The 23,012-nt window shown below is 33.3% G+C and overlaps 1 long non-coding RNA gene across 1 annotated transcript; it reads right to left on the bottom strand.

The window, feature by feature from the left end:
* Positions 1-285: 285 nt before the first annotated feature.
* LOC127546281 (uncharacterized) lies at positions 286-18,789 on the bottom strand. Its single transcript, XR_007950024.1, has 3 exons — positions 18,672-18,789; positions 7,841-8,086; positions 286-459 (listed from the first exon to the last, which is right to left on the bottom strand). It is a non-coding gene; the product is annotated as an uncharacterized LOC127546281 (long non-coding RNA).
* Between the last annotated feature and the right edge of the window lie 4,223 nt (positions 18,790-23,012).

Below are 23,012 nucleotides of genomic sequence, written 5' to 3'. Positions count from 1 at the left end.
AACATATACATATATTTACTTGATCCTCCCAACATAAAGTAGTTGTTATTTATTCAGTCTGACAAATGAAAAAGTAGAAAACAGCACAAAAATTAAAGTCAGAACTTCAATCCCGGATCCCCTTATATAACCTCTGCAAAATATGGATGGTGAACTAGATGATTTGGTGGTTCCTTCCAATTCTATATCTATTTCTAGATTGATATTTATGACTCTATGATCCAACAAATAAGTAAAAGTTGAACCAAAAAGTTATGATCTATGAAGGTTTATTGCCAAAAGTTTAGTATAGCATTTATAGAATATTATAACAATTGTAGGATGAGATCCAAAGGAGTTTATTAATGTACCTATATTCCCACAGCTCTTCCAGCAGTTTAAATTTCCTTTTATTGTCAGTTTTACTTGGACTTGGGCCTGAATAATCACTGCTGATCTTGTAGAGAAGATGAGATTTAACTGAATCAGAAAAAAAGAAATTGAATGCCTGTTAATCAGTAGAAACCATAAGTCAAATCATAAATGGTATGTAGGTAACAAGGCAAGATAAATTTTGGTTAAATAAAATAAATTGTCTTATTTGTCTAGAAATTAACTTAGCCTGGAGTAAAAAGAGACATTCATTTTTAATTGATTGGTACCTGTTAGAAACGAAGATAAAAAATCAATTTAGTATAATCATTAAGTATTCCTACCTTCATCAGAATTGACTGAATTTTTAAGTTTCCCATTGGATAACTGCTATCATACAAATTCCAAGTTCCGGATGGATTCAAGAATTTATGTAGTTTATTAGAATTATTTATGGGATTGTGATCTTGTCAAAGTGTAAATGCTTTATCAAAAAAGAAATTTTAAGTTTCAAAACCATTGATGGAATACTTAGTCTATTCTATGAAATCAGTTTTATAAAACAAAAACAATTGAAAAAATAGGCATGTTCTTGTCTTTTCCTTAATATAAAGAAACCAATTCTATTATGTCCTGGATAATTAAAGTTATTTTCAGTGTTGGGATTTGATGATTTATGTACTCTTTGGATCATCTTTCTTCCAGCTCCTTTTCTTGGGGAAACAACCCCTGTAGAGATGCTGTCCTGACAACTATTCCTATAAGTAGTAATCCACATTTATTGAAGATACTATATATATATATATATATATATATATATATATATATATATATATATATATATATAGTTATCAAAGTTATAGGCATTTCCAAATTGTTCAAAGCAAGAAATTAATATGACTTTGTCAGTGGAAATAATATAGAAGAGGCATTAACACTGACTTTACTGTTGAATTCTAAGGACCATAACATCTTTCCATATGAGTTGTGGATAATTCTTCCATATGTGTTGTACTGCTCATTAGGGTGTGAGCTCTTTGAAAGAGAAGACTCTTATTTGTATTCCCAGCACTTAGTACAGTACTTTGAACAAATAAATGCTTAATTCTTATTCATTCATTTGGTAATTCAGCTATTTCAGGAAGGACTTTAAAGTCTATCAGTCCAAACTGGTCATTTAAAGATAAGGATTAGCATGAAGGATTCACCCAAGATTACCAAGACATTCATTCAGAGTCAGGATTTTAACTCAAATCCCATGACTAGTTAAGTTTTCTTCCCCTTTTACCACATGTGAAGAACATTCATTATGTCAATACTATATGTAGGACTTTGTATTCAACATATTATGTATATCATTGAAAAGTCAAGAAGAGAAAATTTACAAATATTCATGAAATAAAAATAGACAGTACAAACACTGGTCACTATATCATTTCATTTACAATGCATGTAACCACTAAAAAAGTGATGGTCCTTTCTTTGGGGGTTTTATTATCTAACATAGAATATTCCATTAATATCCTATAGCTCTATACCACTAATGAAAGTAGATATCACATAAAAATTCAAACTACTTTGCAAAAGTGCATTTAAACCTTAAAAGGAATTTAGCAAAGATGAACAACTTAACGTTATTCAGTTAATAGTAAACAGCTAGCTTTTATGTGTAACTTGTATTAAAAGCACTGAAAAAACTTAATAGCATCTTTGTTTCTTATGTTAGTAAATTAGTAGCAAATATGTTGACTGAATTAATCCAACCAAGCTTGCCAAATTTACCTCTACCACCAAATAGCTATAAAGCTCTAGACTTCACTGTTTCCTGAAAGCAGGAAGCAATTTTCCCTCTGTTAAAATTTTGGATCTAAAACAAAAATTCATTATTCTTCCTCCATGATTTGCTAACAGACCATGAAGACATGATTTTCTCTTATAAGGGGGAAAAAATCATCCAGGCAAATCTAGTGCCGTTCATTTTGCAGTACCATGCATATATCATGTAATCAGAACAACAGGAGTAAAACAATAGGGAACCATGAAAAATAAAAGGTACTCTGGAGGCTCATGTCCAAAGAAGTTTTCAATCACACTTTAAAATTAAGTGTCTCTGATCAGGATTTAATTTACAGTTTAAGATTTAATAACAGAGTCATTGCATGTTAATTAAATAGCAATGGATCATTTACCAACCTGTTTAATGAGGTGTAACAACTATTGCATATAAAACACAGCGACATTATTATTACATTGCTGTTAAACCTCAATAAATCTGTTTGAATAATTATTGGTATTTAAATATTACAAAATACCTAGCAAAACCAGACATACCTATTTATATTTAATAAAACAGGTAATTTATTGTGAGAATAATGAAGTCCCCAATATTCCATTCTGACTTTGAGACCTAGAGTAAATTCAAATGGTCCTAATGTAAAGACCTTATCATTAGATGAAAGCCAACATTCCATAAATGAGTCATCTAAGATACTGCTGGTACTGATGTTGTTATCCTCAAAGTAAAATCAATAGTATCCTTATAATTAATTATCCATCAAGTACCTACTATGTGCAAGTGATGGTGTTAGATGCTATGTATAATATAAAAATATTAGGTATAATTGCCCTCTCAAAATATTTACAATCTAACTACAAATACAAAGTTTATATATATATATATGTATGTATGTATATATATATATATATATATATATATGTATGTATGTATGTATGTATGTATATTAAATCCCAGCTTTATGGTAGCTCATTGGTGTAGTGGATAAAGCATCAGCCAAATCTAACCTCAGATTTGAACTTCATACTTCCTATCTGTGTGACCCTAGACAAATCACTTAACTCTAATTACCTCAGTAAAATAAATAAATAAATGAATAATCCCAGCTCTGTCATTATCTTTATGATTTTAAATAAGTTATTTAACCTGTCTAAACGCTATTAATTTGATATTTCCATTGATTACTTTGCCTTTTAAAAACACAACAGAGCTAAATGATAGCTACACTAAGCACCCTACTGCTGAAGCCCATATTATTACTCTTTTTTATTTTATATATTATGGGTTATTGCTATTGCTCTTAATCATTTTTACTGGCAGATATTATTTCTCTATATATTGTATCTATATATAATATATATATCTATATATATTCTCTATATATTTCTCTATATATCTTCTTTCTAAATTGTAAGCTACTTAAGGACAGAATGAGAAATATATGTGGTCATTTCTCAGTGACCAGAATTTATCTTTCACATAATGCCAAAGTTTATTAATAATCATAAGATCTTTAATCCTAGTACTTCGAGGAAAAGAGAGAGATAATCAAACATAAAAAATAAAGTGAAATAAAATAAAAAACAATAAAAAGTTGGTAATCTTTCATAGGTGTTGCCTTCAACTCTTCGCAATACTTTTAAAATTCTTTCCCCAGAATTTGATCAAGTGGTTTGACAAAACATACAGATATGAACAGATCCTTTGTCCAGGCAGTTAACAGAAGTAAAATATTAGGTACACTGAGAAATTCAGTTCTGCAGTGTTCGAAGGAAGAGAATAATTATAAAAACAAAGTTTTCAGTCATTTTGCAATCATGTTTGACTCTTGAATCTCTTTGGGGGTTTTGTCCCAAAGCTATTGAAAAGGTTGGCCATTTCCTTTTCCACCTCATTTTATAGATGAAGAAACTGAGGCCAACAGGGTTAAATGATTTGTCCAGGGTCTCATAACTAGTAAGTGTCTGAGACTATATTTAAATTCAAGTCTTCCTTACTCCAGACCTAGGTATTATTCACTGGTTGCCTAGTTGCTTCTAAAAACAAAATAATCACCTTATTATTGCCATTTTCTATGACCTTTTTTTTTTCTTTTCCATCAAATCTAATAAAATCTAAGAAGATATTTAACTAATACAGATTGGTATCTTAAATAATATTTTTATTTCATGTTTTGTATTTTATAGAGCAAAATTTTACAAATAAAAATACTTATGTGAAAACAAATGCATGGAAAGGGGAAATTAATTGTTCATGTATGGGTACAATGAGCAATCTTTAGACTGTAAACTTTTGGAGAACAAGGAATGGTATATTTAACTTTGAATCTCTTCAAATTCCTGTCAAAATGAACTCAATATGATATGAAGACAGTAATTACACATTGTTGAATGTTGAGTAAATTAATGTATAGAGTGTTATATTTACAATTTTTTTCTCAACCTAGTGAAATATTAATTACGCTGATAATCATTGTTTTTGTTGAATTATATTAACACATAAAAAATATGAGCTTTTAAGCCATATACCTTGTACTTGTGCTTTCTTTAAAGTGACATCATTTTTTTCTAATACTCTTTTATATGATCTAAACACTCTTAAGTAAACAAAGTGTTAAGCTGTCAAAAGAAATTTCAACACAGGTATGCTATACAAATTGGCTTTTTAGCATTGCTTGTGTTCACATGTAATAAATATTGACAGAGCAATATCTATTGTCTATATTAAGAAAGAACAATTAGTCTATTAATTATTTATGATCTGTTTTGAATTGTAATTGTCTAATCTAGTGAGATTTTGTTTTCTTGAAGTCATTATGTATATGATAAAGGAATAAGGACTAGTGATAGAGTTTTAAAATTTAATATTTAGTTATAAACTTTAAAAGTATACTTAAACTTCATATCAGGGAGCCAGAATCATTTAGCATTATCCTGTGATGACACTATTAACCAAGTTATAGGTTAAGCTTAAGCTAACTGGGACAATGAATAGAGCACTTACCTACTTACCTAAAGCTAGGAAGATTTGAATTCAAATCAGACCTCAGACCATTATTAACTGTGTCACTGATCAAGTCACTTAACTTCTCTCTCACTCAATTTTTCTATCCAAAAATAAGATGATATTTCTAAATTTGTTTTTTTTTTTTACTTTGAGTCCTATATTCTCTCCCTTATCCTTATCCCCACTCCCATTAAGAAAGCACATGTGAAATTATACAAATTATACAAAAATTTTTTTGTAAATGTCATTTTGTAAATGTAAATGTGAAAAAAAATCAGATCTCCCTCCCTACCTCCCAAAAAACCCTCAAGAAAAATAAAATAGAGAGAGAGAGAGAGAGAGAGAGAGAGAGAGAGAGAATGTTTCAATCTAAAATCAGACACAATCAATTCTTTCTCTGTGTATGGATAGGTTTTTCATCATATAAGTCCCTCAGAGTAGTTGTATCATTGTATAGCTGAGAATAGAAAAGTCATTCATAAGTTCTAATTCAGTTCCAATTGATCAATGGTGGACTCAATCAGCTACACCCAAAGAGAGAACACTGGGAAATGAGTGTGGACTACTTGCACTTTTGTTTGTCCTCCCAGGTTATTTTTACCTTCTGAATCCAATTTTTATTGTGCAACAAGAGAACTGTACAGATCTGCATACATCTAGTGTATCTAAGATATACTTTAACATATTTAGTATGTATGAGACTGCCTGCTATCTAGGGGAAGGGGTAGAGGGAGGGAAGGAAAAAGTTGGAACAGAAGTGAGTGCAAGGGCAATGTTGTAAAAATTACCCATGCATATGTCTGTCAATAAAAAGCTATACTTAAAAATAAATAAATAAATAAATAAATAAAAATTTAAAAAGGGCTGCTACCACACAAAAAAAGAAAAGTCATTCATAGCTGATCAATTGAGGTAATTTTCCATAGTATCATGAATCTTAAAGTGATAAATAAAGTGCATGCATATGCATGTACATATGCACATACAAACACAATCATTATATATATAAAACACAAACATTTGTATGCCAGATGTTTTTACGCCTATCTTAATATCTTTTCCTTTGTTTGCTCTATCCTTCCTTCTTTTCTCTCCTCCTCATCACATTGTTTTTCCTTTCTCTTCCTTTTTTAAATTCTTATATCTATAATTGGTACTATATATTGGCTATGAACTAGGTCTAGGATTGAGTAGAAAAAGAAGAATCAGATAACATTTAGCAAAATATACAATACTTTCAATGTCCCCATGTTTTCTTCTGCTGCCAATTCACATGTTTTTCATTTGAACAGCCTCCCTGAAATGTTAAATGGCAATGAATTCTAGAACATAGTGAACTAAAAATCAAAATTACAGGTGCTCTGCAGGGCCTATGGTTTAAAAAGGGTCTTAATAATCAATAAGGTGCAATATCAATCTTAATTTGAATGTAATAAGTGCTCTACTCTCATTTAGAAAGAGAGATAATAGCTGGACAATCCAAGTGTTACTGGTATGACCAAGTTATTCCAAGTACTAAAGGGATACCTCTAGTAAATTAGATAAATCTACTGTGGAAAAATTATGGGAAAGAATCACAGAGGTCAAGAAAATATTAAGAGGTTATCATCTTCATTGGGATCAAAGCTCATAAAGATTAAACTATAGACTCATCATAAAAATGATGTAATATATGTACATAAACATAGCAATGACATTTCCAAATAATGGGGCAAACTTATTTCAGGAAGGAAGGGGAGAAGATATTTTCCTAATTTCTACTAACATTTAGAAAAAAAAAATTTTTTTAAATTGTATTTGTTCTACATACTAAGTGTCTAGAGGGTAGACAATGTTCTTTCCAAGTCTCTTCAATATGATATCTAGTATTAATAATGAACAAACATTAAACATCCTGCCTATGATTCTGTGTGGATCCTTGTTTCTTTTTTCCTACCTACTAGCATTTTTTGATTACATGTAACTATAGTTTTCAATATTCATCTTTGTAAGATTTTGATTTCCAATTTTTTTCTTGCTCTCTCCTTCTGTTCTCCTTCCCCAATATGGCAACTAATCTGATATAGATTATACATGCATATTTATATAAACAAATTTATATGTTAGTCATGTTGTAAAAGAAGAATTAGAGCAAAGGGAAAAAAGCATGAGAAAGAAAAAAAAGTGAAGATAATATACTTCACTGTGCATTCATATTCTCCATAGTTCTTTCTCTAGATGTTCTGCTCAGTTCATCTAAGTCTTTCTAAGTTTTTCTGAAACACATCTGCTCATCATTTCTTAAAGAACAAGAGTATTCCATTACATTTATATACCACAACTATTTTAGCCAAAATTGATGACCATCCCCACAATTCCAAGTTCTTTGACACAATAAAGAATTCTTATAAATGTTTCTATATATGTTGGTCCTCTCCCCTTTTTGATAAGCTCTTTGAGATAAAGACCTAATAGTGGTATTGTTGGAGCACAGGATATGCTTTGTTTGATGTTCTTGTTTTTAATTTCTTTTCTCTCAGAAATATAACTGTTACCAAGTCACTTTCTCTTCAAAAGACTTCATTTAATTTCTTTTGTCTCCATGATAAAATAGTAATCTTTTGTTTGATGCTTTTCAAATCCTCCACAGTCTCACTCCAACCTACCTTTCCAGAATTATGTTACATTATTAACTTTATATTACATTACCTTATCTTCATGGACTTTGTATTCTAGGGAAAGTGTGATGGTTATTCATAACATTCCACGTCCTTTCTTCTCTCTTCTTCTTCCATGTTTCTGAACAATCTCTCTCTCTCTCTCTCTCTCTCTCTCTCTCTCTCTTCCTTTTTCCCTCCCCTGCTCTTGTTCTCTCTGTGTTGCTCTGTCTCTGTCTGTCTCTGTCTTTGTCTCTTTCATTTCAAATAAGTGAGGCAAATAGATGATATGCTAAACCTAAAATTGGATAGGAAAAGGAGAATTGGGTAACAATTAGAAAAGTTCACAGTGTTTTCAATATCCCTAAGTCTGAGATGCATTGATAACACACTTGTGCCTTTAATAATTCTTAGATGACAAAGATTCTGTGCAAGCACAATTTCCTCATAAAGATTCTATGGTTCCCTGGAGAAAGTAGTTAATACTTTTCCCTCCTGAAAATACTTCATATTAATCTTTTCCTTACTGGTATGTGTTTTATACAGACTGCCATCGCTCACCTCCCATTCCCAGTAGGGGAAAAAAAAAAAAAAACCCTTGAAAGGAAGAACAGATTTTCTTTGGTTTTTGCATACCCAGATTGTAGCATTATGCTTTGTATATATTAGTAAGCATTAAACAAAAGGTGTTGAATTGAATTTGATGTAATCTTTGTGGTGGATGTTGAGAGAGAGATAAAGATAAAGAGATTCAAGAGCAAGAAAGAAGACAGGGGTAGAGGCACAGAGGTGAGACCAACACATAGACAGAAAGATAGAAGCAGGAAAACAGGGAAAGCATGACCTTAACTATTATTTTTAAAGCTTATTTAGTTATTGAATTTGCCATCTTGATTTTGGGATCAAAACATTATGAAATAAAGGCAGTGAAAAAAAATGCCTGAAATCCATCAAGTGACTTGAATTTTTTTTTTTTTTTAATTTCCTCAACAGAAGTAGAAACATTAAAATTCTTATGCTGCTCTTATTCCTTTATGACAGGGCTATTAAACAGGTGGAAGGTTAGTATTCACCACCTGCTCCACTGGACTGCATTGCATGCTCCTGAGACTGCCTGGATCTATCATCATTTATTAATTACTTAATCAATAAAGTCTGTAAATGGTGACCATAATTATCCCAGAAGGTCATTGAAATAAAGGAGAGGAAAGTCCCAGGGCAATGAGGTCCAGGTTCATAGCCATTTATCTGTAGCCATGTGACATGATGCTATTTTTTATTTCTGTCTAGAATTCCAAGTTAAAAGTTAGCCATACAAGTTCAGTTAGAAGACAATACCACATTAAGAAATTTGGCTTTTTCCTTTTGAAAATATTTCTGTATCCTCAATTAGTGCTGACATGAAACATAAAATCCTTGAGATATTACTGCTGTCTTGCACTGCTATATAGAATTTTATTCTTTTCAACAGGTTTTCAAAGGGAATAGGGTTTAGATGAACCATAGTTGCTTCTGCTAAAGGTTGTAATTATTGACTTTCTCCTAAATTAAATCACTAGCAAGGCCAGAGGAAGTTCTGAAGGAAAAAAAGTCTATCACTCTTTGAAGACTTACTCTCTGAACCTGTGAACAGTATATAATGGTACTTCTTTTGATGAAACACATACCCAGAATATCATTGTTAAATTAGTGATTCAATTGTTTACCAGAACAATAATCTTAAGCAGTGTAATGACTAAAAGAATAAATTGAAGATCAGATCATCAGATCAAGTGAAACTGTTGTATATGTACCAATTAAGGAAAGACTTCAAGGGGATGTATGGGAACAATCCCTTCTTCCCCTCTCCCTCCCTGCCCCCCGAAAAAATACTAAGATCATAGTTCTCAGAAAGAGCTGAGTTCAAGTGAGGTTTGAGATAATCACTAGATTGTGACGCTGGAAAAGTAATTAAACTTATATTGTTGTTCATGTTCCATTTTTGAAGAGGACCAATGTAGTCCTCAACTAAAAAAAGCTGATATTAGCACTTACCTTAGTAAAGAGCTTGACACAGTATTTGACATATATTAGCCAATTAATAAATTTTTATTCCTTCCCTCTTCACAGAAGATATAACACTGATCTTTGAATCAGGAAATCCTCAACTTTATTCCTTCTTTTGATATTTATTAGCTAAAGATAAGGTAAAGTCCAGTATTTCCTAGTGTATTTAAGTCTGTTTTCCAATTTTTTGAAAAAAGGGCATAATAATGTCATTTACCACTGTATAAATTGTTATATATATATATATCTGTATGTTATATGTATAAATATATATTTATATAAATTGTCATAAAATAGTTTTTAATCTCAAATAAGAAAACATGTTTAAAGATTTTGCAAGTTTCTCTGCTTTCTAGAAGTTGTTATTATTTTGCCAAAGAACTGTAGAGCGATCTATCCAAAGTTGTATAAGTAAAGATAAGAGACTAGAAAATTGTCTTTAAGTGTACAGAAGGAAAAAAAAAAATGACAGGAGAGTATCTGTCCCCAAATACACAAGAGTCCACAGAGATATATGTGCAAAATAATATTGGAAAGGAATTATGGAGATTTGTACTCCATTGATTGAATGGAGTTGATTGAATATTCCATATTGTCGACACAAGTAGAGATCTGTCCTTAAATGGACTAGAGGTCAATATAATGCTCAAGGTTAAGTAGATTGACTGTAAAATGGCATTGAGTTTGCTTCATAAACTTAAAAAATGTAATCTGATAATACATGTTGGAAGTAGTTAGGTTTAAAACCTTGTTAGGAAAATAGAGAAAGGTTTTGGGTATTCTAAAATGGTCCATGTTACTGTATTGTTGTTCCTGAAAGTGTATGTTTCTTTCCAAAACATACACATTATATTAAATAATTCTACCATACTGAGAACCTGGTAGAAAACTTAAAGTATCTAGGATAGATTCATCAAAAAATTGTTGAATTAATAATAACTTACATTTATCAATCTTTGCACATTTCCAAAGTAACTATATATATATACTATCTCAAGTAATTAATCCTAGGTACATTTCTAAAAGGTACAATATAAAGGGGAAACATCATTATATCTTTTTAATATTAGCCCCTCTACTAGAGGGTTCCTCTACTAGATTCTGAGATTCTTGAGAAGAGAGACTATTTTGGTTTATTTATTTGTTTTTTTTTCCTTCTTTTTTTCTAATTTTTAATGCAATGCCTAGACAGTAGACACTTAATAAATGCTTTTGATTTGATTTGAACTGACCTTACAGATAATGCAGCTAAAAATCACAGAGGCAAGATGATATTTCTTTTTAAAATCATTTTCTTTGAAACAATTTTTCTTTAAAAAATATACATTGTTTTATTAAAATATATATTTCTTTATGAATCATGTTGGGAGAGAAAAATCAGAATAAAAGGTAAAAACCATAGTTCTCTATTTTCTCAAAAACAAAAAAACAGAAACAGAAACAAACAAACAAAAAACAGAAGAAAAAGGAAAAAGTGAACATAGCTTATGTTGATTTATATTCATTCTCTGGATGCAGATGGTGTTTTCTATTCAAAGTTTATTGGGATTGCCTTGGATCACTGAACCACTGAAAAGAATCAAGTCTTTCATAGTTGATTATCACACAATCTTGCAATTACTGCATACAATGTATTCTTGGTTCTACTTGTTTCATGCAGCTTAAGTTCATATAAATTTTCCCAGGCCTTTCTAAAATCAGCTTATTCATCATTTTTATAGAACAATAATATTCCATTATCTTCATAGACCATAACTTGTTCAGCTATTTGCCAGCTGATGAGTATCTATTCATTTTCCAATTCTTTATCACCACAAAAAGCCACTACACACATTTTTTGCACATGTGAGTCTTTTTTCCTCCTTTATGATTTTCTTGAAATACAAACCCAGTAGAAGCACTGCTAGACCAAAGAACATGCACAATTTTGTAACTGTTTGGGCATAGTTCCAAATTGCTCACCAGAATGGCTGGATCATTTTAGAACTCCACCAACAACACATTAGTGTCCCAATTTTCCCACATCCTTTCCAACATCTATTCCAACTATCTATATTATCTTTTCCTGTTCTGTCATCTCAGCCAATCTGAGAGGTGTGAGGTGGTATCTCAGAGTTGTTTAATTTGCATTTCTCTAATCAATAGTGATTTAGAGCATCTTTTCATGACTATGAATGACTTTGATTTCATTATCTGAAAATTGTCTATTCATATCCTTTGACCATTTATCAATTGGGGAATGACTTGTCATTCATATAATCTGATATAGGTTTTTATATATTTTAGAAATGGGGCCTTTATCAGAAACACTGGTTGTAAACAATTTCCCCAGCTCAGTACTTCCCGTTTAATCCTGTTTGTGTTGATTTTGTTTGTGCAGAAACCTTTTAATTTAATGTATATAAACCTGTTCATTTTGCTAGTTCTTTTTTGATCACAAATATTTTCCTTCTCCAAAGATTTCATAGATAAACTATCCAGTGCTCTCCTAATTTACTTATGTTATCACTCCTTTCATCCATATCATGTAGCCATTTTGACATTATTTTGGTATGATGTGTGAGATGTAGGTCTATGCTAAGTTTCTGACATAATATTTTCAGTTTTTCCTAGCAATTTTTGTGAAATAGTGACTTCTTATCCCAGAAGCTGGAGTTATGGGGGTATACCAAATACTAGATGAATATAGTCATTGGTTATTGTGTCATGTGTATCTGACCTATTACATTGATCCATCCCTCTATTCCTTAACCAGGACCAAATGGTTCTGATGACTGCTGCTTTATAATATGCTTTTAGCTATGGCAGAATTGTCCATCATTTCAGGAATAGTAGATAATGGAGGAGAAACTTGAGAACAAGTCTTCTCTCAAATTCAGGTAATTTCCACTAAGTCGTTATGGAGTACAAATGAGTTGCTTTTTTTCTTGTGTGATGTGCTACAGAACAAAACAACATCAAAAACCCTGATTCAACGCAACATCTGGATTCTGTAACCTCCCCCTCAGAGGTTACTGATTCTCAGTCTTGCCAAATCTCAGGCCTTCAGAAATCCTTGGCCACTGTCTCTTCTAGTAATGGTTCTTTATCAATCTTACCTAATCATAGGTCTTCAGGGATCAGTGGTTCTCATGTCCAACAGAGCACCCAGACATAGTAGCTTGCCAGCTGAAGATTTTATTCCATGTGATCACATCCTGCACACTGCTGCACTCCTATTGCACTCCTGCTAAACTCTTCCTACTTCCTAATCTCTACTTCTTATATTGGGTCTATGAGATCATACTCTCAGCCAATAAGAGGAGACAACTCCCGTTGATGATGCATTCTCAATGCAGCTAGAACTTCCACTCATGAGGCAGTCCTGACTGGCTGCAGAGTTGACATCCCGGTGCCTCAGACATCAAAGACTCTTTACTTCCTCTTATACTATGTGAGCTTCCTCTCAGACCCTTACAATTTCCTTTTCTTGTTTAGCAGGGACTGCTTATCAATTCAGATTAACTTTGACATCAACAATAGCTCACTTAATGAGATTAGAGGGTATATAAAAATAGAACAAAGGCAAACAGAAGTAAACTAGGCCTAACAGGGGCTAAATCCACTGTTGGGGTTTTGAGTTGTGTTCAACCCACTCAAGAAAGCATGTTTGGGGGGGTAGGATGTCATAAGTCTGTGGTTTCAATTGTATACACCTTTTGATATAAGAGTGTATAAAAGAAAAGACATATTCTGTAGAACTGCCTCACTAACTTTGGCAGGTGGGTGTGTTGGTTTTTCACCCACTAATTTAGAGGTTCTGCCTATAAGTGGAAAGTGGGGCAAAGCCTCTCCCCAGCCCACCATATGAATAGCTGGCAGCCTAGTGTCCTATTGTCCTTTGTCCATTGCCCAGTTCTGTCAGTCTCTAGGAGGTCATACATCAAGCAGGGCAGTCCAATTCAGCTACACTAGTGCTCTATGTTCACCATTTTTGGTATTTTGATCAGGAGGGATATGGCTGTCATCAGTGTCTGAAGGCTGCTGACATGTGGCCGATCCTTCTGTGCCATCATTGAAGGATGATGTTGTTGTCTGATCCTTCTCTTCTTGGTTCCCCAGGTCATGGATGTTTCTGATTGGGATCCATTCATCTACTGATGAGTCTGCATCTGAAACGACAAGAGCATTCCCCGGATCCCCAAACCTTGTCCCAACACGGGACCTTCCAGATGCCATCTAAGCCCTTCCATATCACATCACTATGAAAAGAGGGTCTTGTCCTTGTTGGCCAATCTGTTAGTTAGCTGTGCTTTCTGCTTGTGCCAGAAGCTCATTGCTGGGGTAAGGTCCAAAGAATGTGAAAAATGCAGCGATTGTATGTATATATTGCTGCATCTAAGTGAGCCTGTGTGAGGTAAAGGGTTGTGCGAACCTCAATACTCACTTTTCTTGTTTAGACAGAAGCATCTTGAGGATATAAATAGCCTGTCCAATAATGGCTTGGTCAGTGGGATTATATGGGATTCCAGTGGAATGGGCAATGCCAAATTCAATACAGAAGAACCAAAAGGCAGAAGATGTATAAGCTGGTCCATTATCTGTCTTAAGTGCATGTGGGATTCTGGCAATGGAAAAACAATGGATCATATGTCTACCTACTTCCCCAGATTGGAGTGAAGCCATGCAGAATTGAGAATGTGCATCCTTAGTTACATGGATGCTCTGCTTCTTAACATGAGTGATGTCCATTTGCCAAATTTCATTGGCAATAAAGGATTAGGAGACCAGGAATACCATATTCTGGAAGGTGAAGGTCCTGGGGTTACAACCAAAAATTAATTACCCAGCAAGACTGAGAATCATCTTTCAGAGGAGAAGGATTTTCAATGAAATAAGAGACTTTCAATCATTTCTATTGAGAAAACCAGAACTAAACAGAAAGTTTGATCTTCAAACACAGGACTCAAAAGATATTGGGTCTCAAACCAGGAGAATTCTTTCCTGGAGGGAGCATAGGAGTATGGAAAGGAAGGCAAGCTGTATAGCCTTTTATTACTTTCCTAGCTTTCTTTTTTGTTATCCCAAATTGCAAATGTATAGCTTTAGCAGCCTGATGATTAAAAAAAATAGGACCTGAAAGTCTATTATGAAAGTGGTTATGCAAGATATAATACTTACCTGGACACTTTATCACTTGCTCTTGAAGTTTTTTAAAGAGTTGATATATATTGGAAGGCACAAATTTTATTTAGGCTGTGTCAATTCTTTGTCCCACACCTACTGAATAAGCCGAATCAGATATTATATTTAACAATGTCACTTTTGGAACTGCTTTTCTTACTGGAATAAGAGAGCAGCCACATACATATGACACATAGTAGGGCTATTTTTTATTCCCTGGCAAAACTGTCTATTCAAATCTTTTTATAAGGCTTAGCTAAGTTAATGCTGGGCACCGAAAGGCAAATCTTTTCATATCCTCCTTATCCAGAGGGATAGAATAGAAACAATCCTTAATCCAAAGAAGCCATTTCCTAGGCAATTGAGTAGGACATGGAAGCTCAGGCTGAAGAGCTTGTTCATTTTCTTTTCTTAAATCAGTCAACATCTTCCATCTTCCAGATTTCTTTTTTATAGCAGATACAGGGGAATTCCGAGGATGTAGAAAAGTTGTAAGTGTCCTTAGTCAAGTTGCTCCTGTACTATATCTAATAAAGCCTGAATTTTTTCACTTTGTAAGATGTCTCTCCCCGTAGATTGATGGGGATTTTTTCAACTACAAAAGGAATAAAAGCTCCTGTCTTATCCAAATTTCCATCTCAAAGAGGTAGCATTAATTTCAGCTAATATTGATCCTCCTATGCTAGACATATAGGTGTTTGCCAGTGACTGGGCCAACTGGCTCCTCTAATAACTGTATGGTCTGTACCTGTGTCTACCAATCGTTCTAATGGTATGCCATTTATATAGATAGTGAGCATAGGATGGTCAGCTAGAATCCAGAATATTCCTGGATTCTGTTGCTTGGAGTCAAATTCTGGATAAATATCACCAAATTGCATTTCAGGAGTGTGTTTCAGGAAGTCTGATGCTACTCCTCCTGATGAGGCATAGATCACACATTGTCTACCTATATTAGTGACTGGGACCATAGCTACACATTTCTTAGTTTCCCAAATCAGTGTATGGATGGACACTATTGTTAAGCACTCTCAGGTGAAATGGTCAAGCAGATTGTGTATGGAGGCAGGGGATCTATAAACCAAACAGGGACAGATTTCAACTCTCCAGAATATATTCTCTATTCTCCCTAACTGCAATCTCCTTCCCCCATAGGCTTGCTTAATGACTCCCTGAGTGTAACAGTTGCATCAAGCCACAAGTGTTTTTTCCTGGGGCCCTGAAGCCTCTTGTAATGAGGACATAGAGATGAGTTGAACTGCTTTGTGGGCTGTGCTGATGTGTCATGGCCCCTCCTCTTCCTTCTCCCTCTCCTCCTCCTACCCAGGAAGGCAAGATTAAGGGAGGAGGGTCTGAAGATAGGGAATATTCTAAGGGAGCATGAGAATTGGAAGGGGAAACCTTGCTTTGAATGTAAAAAGTACCACACCTCTTCCCTTCAGCAAAATACTTGACACACCTAATTCCTTTTCAGCCCAGCTCACCAAGGTAATTATGATCCTTAACTCTTTTCTCTACCAAATGGCTAAGTCCTGCACATCTCCAAGAGCTGTAGTAGGCAAGATAAATCAGCAAAATACTAAAAAAAAAAAAAAAAAAAAATTCTTTAACTATGTTCTGATGTGGGAAAGATTCTTTTCTAGATTCCCACCCTCTCCTAGTTAATAATGTAAATTGCTCTTTAACTCACAAATCCTGGTCCCTTTGAATTCCAATAGAAGATCTGACCTGTTCCCAGCCCCACCCAGATCTGAGCCAACTTTGGGGCTACACCCCAAAGCCCCTCAAGCTAAGTCTCCTATTATAAAAAAGCCATGCTGGGAACCCCTCTTTGCAGAGATTCCAAACATGGTAGCCATGTGAGGACCCTCTGTCCACTGGACCCTTTGTCCAGTGCCCTCCTTATCTCTATCTTCACCTAATAATAAACCTCTTTTATCAATAAACCTCTTTTATCAATCTAGCTCTCCGGGCCTTATTGGGAACTCGCGCCGCTACTAGATCCCATTTACCGCTGTATCCTTGCGCCTTATCCAAGGGGGTTGCAGGGGAGCTTTGCTTGACTCCCTGTACCCCAAACCTGCCACTAGACCTTAACTAAACCCTAATCTCATTTAAGTATCTCAAATCTATACCTCAACAGTTCCACCTGCAGTAACCTCTGAGGCTACAGCCACCAGCCCTTTGCTTCTCTCCTGATACTTCCTTGTGTTCTCTGCTAGAAAATCACCCGTCTGGCTCTCTAACTTATATACTTGAGCTGCCTGCACAGCTGTGTCCTCAGGCATGATCATGGGTAAAGTTAGACCCAGATCCATTATGCTTCTCTGCCTTTTAGTCTTTTGATGAAGCTGTTGTAACTTCCCTTGCAGGGCCTAACAACCCTAAAAGGGCTGCTCCTAGGTTGGACTGCCACTTGTAACCTCCCGGTCAGAGGTTATTGATTGTCAGTCTTGCCTTATCCTAGGCCTTCAGAAATCCCTGGCCACTGCCTCTTCTAACAGTGGTTCTTTACCAATCTTTTTTTTTTCTTTATTATTATTAATATTATAGCTTTTTATTGACAAAACATATTCATGGGTAATTTTTCAACATTGATCCTTGCAAACACTGCTGTTCCAATTTTCCCTCTTCTTCCCTCCATCCCCTCCCCTAGATGGCAAGTAGTCCAATTCATGTTACATATGTTAAAGTATATGTTAAATACAATATATGTGTACATATTTATATAGCTATCTTGTTGCACAAGAAAAATCATATTTAGAAAGAAGGTAAAAATAACCTGGGAAGAAAAACAAAAATGCAAGCAAACAACAACAGAAAGAGTGCAAATGCTATGTTGTGGTTCACACTCATCTCCCAGTGTTCTTTCACAGGGTGTAGTTAGTTCTGTTCATCACTGATCAATTGGAACTTATTTGGATTTTGGATCCTCTTATTGCCAAAGATAGCCACTTCCATCAGAATTGATCCTCAGACAATATTGTTGTTGAAGTGTATAATGATTTCCTGGTTCTGCTCATTTCACTTAGCATCAATTCATGCAAATCTCTCCTCTCTGTATTCATCCTGTTAGTTATTTCATACAGAACAATAATATTCCATAACATTCATATACCATAATTTACTCAGCTATTCTTCAATTGATGGGCATCCATTCAATTTCAAGTTTCAATCCACTACGAAAAGGGCTGCCACAAACATTTTGGCACATACAGAACCTTTTCCTACTTTAATATCTCTTTGGGATATAAGCCCCGTAGTAACAGTACTAGATCAAAGAGGATGCACAGTTGGATAACTTTTTAAGTATAGTTCCAAATTTCTCTCCAGAATCGTTGTATCCATTTACAACTTCATCAATAACGCATCAGTGTCCTAGTTTTCCCACATCCCCTCTAACATTCATCATTATCTTTTCCTGTCATCTTAGCCAAAAAGACAAGTGTGTAGTAGTATCTCAGAGTTGTTTTAATTTGCATTTCTCAGATCAATAATGATTTGGAACACCTTTTCATATCATAGAAATAGTTTCAATTTCATCATATGAAAATTGTGTGTTCATATTCTTTGATCATTTATCAATTGGGAAATGGTTTAATTTCTTATAAATTAGAGTCAATTCTTTATATATTTTGGAAATGAGGCCTTTACTGGATCTTTACCAATCTTACCTAATCATAGATCTCCAGAGATTTCTGGCCATTGCTTCTCGATCTCAAGACTTTATTCCATGTGATCACATCCTGCATTACTCCTGCACACTCCTGTACTCCTATTGAACTCCTGCTGAACTCCTCCTACTTCCTGATCCCCATTTCTTATATTGGGTCTATGAAGTCACACACACACAGCCAATAAGAGAAGACATCTCCTGTTGATGATGCGTTCTCATTGCTATCAGAACTTCCACTCATGAGGCAGTCCCTACTAAAATCATATCTGGGTGCCTCAGACATCAAAGCCTCTTTACTTCCTCTTATACTATGTGAGTTTCCTCTCAGACCCTTACAGGATGCTAATTTTAACTTTGTGTTTTTGTTTAAGGTTAACAAAATCAGAGTTTTGGGCCCTTTCCTTTCTACCTAGGGGAAAATATCTACTGGAATGAGAATGAGCACATATAGCTCCTTGGACAAGTGTTGTGTAGGAATCAATGTCTTTTGGTTTCTTCTTTTATAGTAGAAGAATTTAATCTCATATACAGTCATTCTTATTTTTATATCCCAAATATTATATTCTTGTATGTGTATGTTTGCTCACATACATCTGTAACTATATGTGTTAGTTATATTCAATATTGCAAAAATAAATAAATAAGTACCAAAGGAGTGAGAACAGAACTCCCTGATCTAATTTCCCAAGTGTAGGGCTTTTTAAAAGATGAAAAATAGTTTAGAGAAAATTGACCATTTTTTGTCTCTGAGTCTCATTAAATAAGACCTTTCAAGTTACAGATTTCCACTACTCTTTTTATCCCCCCAAAATTTATATGTAATTTGATCTTTTTTCTGCTCCAAAGAAAACTACTACATAAACAAATTTTAAAACGTGACTGCAAATTTATTGATGTAAATTAGAATGCACGTGTTATTAGATGGATATCTAATAGACAATATGTTACCACATTCTTCATAATGACTTGATAGCTACTTTATATAATTTGACTAAAAACAAGAGCAAAAGATAACTAGGAAATTAAGATCTAAAAATATTTGCAGAACAGATCAATGCAGATGTGATAGTGTCAAAAAAAAAAAAAAAGTCATATACTGGGCTCCCTGACTGTTCAATCATTGGAGCATAACTTAGATTAATTAAAACTCAACTAATCAAGATTCTTATCTTTTTTTACACTTTGAGGACAAAAAAGTCCAATAAAAGAAAAAAAAATGTAAATGTATCTAAATAAGGCAATTTTTGTTACATGTGGTCATTAAACAAATGGTCTTTTCTCCTTTATTTTACTAAAAATATACATCTCATGCATAAAAAAGTCTTGGTGTAGTTTTAAGCTACTATGTGAATATATGTATATATGTATATTATGTGATACACACACACACACACACACACACACACACACACACATCCCAACATTTCATTTGTGGTTTCAAGAAGCTATGCTCCAATAAAACTGTCATGGTAGATGGGCTAAATCAGATTGAAGATGACTAACAGATCTCAGACCCAATGATTTAGAATGTTTACTCCAAGTATGCAAATACTTCTCCTGACAGAATGGAAGAGAACAACTTGTTCTAATGTCCATGAAGACAGATGGAGAAGATGCCATTTAGTGCTTCAAGCTTAGTCAGGCATTGAAGACATCAAAGTTTGTACTACATCCTAGGCTATTGCTAGTTATTTTGATTTTTATCTTGCCACTGGATTGTGATGGTCCTAGAAAAGAGAAGTTAATGATTTTGCACAACTCTGTTTTATTCAAATATAATTCACAAGCAAGCAAATATATCACCCTCATGATCTCATTGATCCTCTTTGAAAATGAAGAGTGAACAACAATATATATGCATGTATTTTGGATTAAAGTTCTAATTTAACTGGTTTAGAGAATTCCTGATGAGGAATTGTTCCACCAATACAAATTAGCACCTCAACTTATATTTGATGAGAGTTTTCAGGGCACTGATATATTATATTATTTACCCAGAATTACCTAGCTTATATGTGTTAGAGAAAAGCTTAAATCTAGTTCTTTTTGATTCTTACACTAGCTTTTATTATATAATGCTGTTACTATAAAACATAATCATTAACACTATTTTTACACATACGAATACTTAATATTGTGTACAAAAGTGCTAAAATTATTTTACATTTGTGCAGTATTTTAATTGTTTTTATATCAACATTGAGGTATATAGTATTTCTTCCATCTACTACAAGTTTATATATAAAACCCACAATCATGAATGTATAGCTCTAAAAATACATACACAAACACTTGTGCGAAGTTTGTTATAGAAAAATAACACGTGTATATAAGTGATACACATCTATATGCATATATGTGTGTACTATTTATTTTTTAAACAGATGAGAAACAGTCAACTAATCTATAAATCAAGCTTTTCGATTTTTCCATCTATAACATTTTTTTCCCATCTCCTTTGAATAATCTGACATTAGCAACTTTTCCACTTCAATGTATTTTCTCATGTCATTTCTTATGCCCCCAAATCATTACTTCCTAATCTCTATCAGTTAAATTCATTCACTTTCTCAAAGGTCATATTTCAGGTCATATCCCATCTCTTCTAGTAACTTTCTCTTATTTCTTTAACAGAAAGTAGTTTCTTCTTCCACAAATTTTCTATAGTTACTTGATTTCTCTTTTGTCCTTACTTTTTGATAGCATTACTGATTCTATGCCTTCTATGATTTAGTTGATTAATACTAGGAGTTCTCTAATATATATATAAAAGCATTTAAAATATTTTCTCATATTATACAGTTGATAAATATCAAGGAGAGGAAGAGAGGAATAAATTGAAATAATAAATTACAAATAAAAATAATACAATCAACTAAATTATATCACACATTTTGAGGTGGAATATACCTAAGAGATTTTTTTTTTTTGCTAACAAAAATATATGGTCTCAAAGTGAAGAATGATATGTATTTTTGGCCATGATTAATTTGTGAAAGTTTGTTTTGCTTGACCATAAATAATAATTTCAAAAGTTCATAGTTCTTTCCTTTTTATTGTTTTGGACATAGAAAGGTGATAAAATAAATTATTATTGATTGAAAAATTAGAAAAAATCAATATACATACAGGTGTGGGGAGAAAAATAAAGAGACAAAGACAGAGACAAAAAGAAAAACAGACAGACAGACAGGCAGGCACACTGAAACACACACACGCAGAGTCAATGGGAATTGTCCTACATTATTCATATTGACTGATTATGTTGATCTTTTTTTTTTTCCTGTATATAATTAATTCTCAACTATGAATGTGGCCTAAATCTCTGGAAAAACAGAATAAGGACATTTTCAGATACATTTTTTAAAGTGCTTAGAAATGGGCAAAGCTGTCTGAATCTGGGGTCCATTAATGGTCTAGAGCATTTTCAAAATGCTTTGGATATCTTAAAACCAAAAATATATTTTCCCCTCAGTACTTTTTCCTTTAATTTGTAAGTGCATGTACTTAAAAGGAAATTTAATCTCCACATTTTTGATTTATTTACACTAAATCATTAAAATTCTGCTTTGTAAGAGCCTTTTAATTTCCCAGAAACCTTATAAGGATTCTTTATAAGCCGTCTTAAACTCTCTTTTTTCTTAAAAACAGGAAGTCATGTTTTTGCCAAATGTAAGTGACCTTGAACACTATTCGTTGGAATTTAGTTGAAAAAGCCTAACCTGTAATTCTTGAGTGAATTTTAAGCTTGGCAAATGTTTTTTTCAGCCCTGAAGGGGTTGGAAAATTGATGAAGTGGAGAGATACAGGAAGTGTGTTCCAGGTGGCATAACCCATATGCTAGAGTTATCACATTAACAGTAGTTATATTTGCAAAAGTGATTCATTTTAAAATACTTTATAACAGTGGGGGGAAATATTCTAAATGGTACTGGTTTAGAGGGCATATTTTCCCCCCAGAAATGCAACTCTTTCATTTCAAGTACTCCTCTTATTCTTATGTAATTTTTTGATGCAGTAAGAAGAGATAAAACTAAGTTTTTACATTTTTCATTTTTAAGTGTGTTTCTTTAAAGAGATATACAAATTTAGAAGATGCTTCTATTTAGATCATTAATATCAATCCAGCACATTCTTTCTCATTTCTTTTGTATACTTCCCTTTCTCTGATTTCCATATAATATCTATGAGTACCATCTAGTTTAACATTTTTTTGCCTCAAAACTTCCCCTCACTCCTTTGTCTCTCTTTTTTTTTTTTTTTTTTTTTTTTTGTGGGGCTGGATTAAATATTTTGTCTTTGGGATTCGTTTTAATTAATATTTCTTTGATGATAATGT

This window comes from Antechinus flavipes, chromosome 2 (genome assembly GCF_016432865.1).
Source record: "Antechinus flavipes isolate AdamAnt ecotype Samford, QLD, Australia chromosome 2, AdamAnt_v2, whole genome shotgun sequence".
NCBI lineage: Eukaryota > Metazoa > Chordata > Mammalia > Dasyuromorphia > Dasyuridae > Antechinus > Antechinus flavipes.
This window is presented reverse-complemented; position numbering and strand designations above follow the sequence as displayed.